This window comes from Austrofundulus limnaeus, unplaced genomic scaffold (assembly GCF_001266775.1).
Source record: "Austrofundulus limnaeus strain Quisiro unplaced genomic scaffold, Austrofundulus_limnaeus-1.0 Scaffold1723, whole genome shotgun sequence".
In the NCBI taxonomy this organism is placed as follows: domain Eukaryota; kingdom Metazoa; phylum Chordata; class Actinopteri; order Cyprinodontiformes; family Rivulidae; genus Austrofundulus; species Austrofundulus limnaeus.
The window spans coordinates 31,182-32,242 of NW_013954125.1; positions in this window are offsets into that span (position 1 = coordinate 31,182).

Here is a 1,061-nt window from a genome sequence, read left to right on the forward strand (position 1 = left end):
TGTTTGTGGTTGTAATGTGACAAAATATGGAAAAGTTCAAGGGGTATGAATACTTTTGCAAACCACTGTACAGGTATTGCTAATTTTGCAGCCTTCATTATAACTTCCCTTATCTTTTCCTCTGTCTTCTATATCGTTTTAAATCAACTTCTTCACTCATTACACAGTGTGGCTCTAATTCCTCACTTCACCATTTGTGTCACAGTTTCACGTCTCCGAAATGAGTGTACGCATGGGTCAGAGCTGTGAGGCAATGCACATTTTCATGTCAAGTTTGTATTTTATAAATCACAACCTTGGTGTGAAAAGTGTCGTTCGCAAGTTTCTGGGCTCAAATTGTGCGTACGCCAGTTTTATAAATCTGACCCCTGGGATTTTTCTGAGTAAGGGGTCATCAAGTGGCCCCAGTTTTTATAGAGGTGCCAAGTATTTGTTCAGCATCCTTGCACACAGATCCCTGGTTTTAGTAAAGTGTATATATTTAACCAGTCACATGCTTAAACACAATGTAATAAAAAAAGCTTGCACTGTAATTTCTCCTTAACAATTTCACATACTTTTTATGGTACATAGATAAAATACTCTGAAACACACAGAATGTGAGATAATCCAGACATCATTTGTGAGTTGAAAGCCTTTCGTAAATCCGAAATAGACTTTCTAATTAATAATATGGTAATGTTGGGGAAATTTTTCATTCATAAATGTAGATTTTTTTTTAAAGCTAAGCCAAATATAGATTATTGGAAAAATCACCTTGAAACATTTGATGAATCTCTTAGTCTAATTAAAAACAAATCTGCTCAACGTCTTAATACTTTGATTAACAACTTTGGTTTGGTTTAAACCTCTTTTTGTCTTTTTTTCCCCTTTTTTTCAGTTTATTCATTCATTTTAGTTATTATTTCCATCGTCATCATCGTTTATTTATAAAGCAAAATAAAAACCAAAGTGCTGTACAGGAGCGTAAAAATAAAAACAATGAACAAAGTACAGTAATAAAACGAACAATAAAATGAAACAAAACAAAGGCTGGCCTAATGATCCTGCTCTTCAGACTC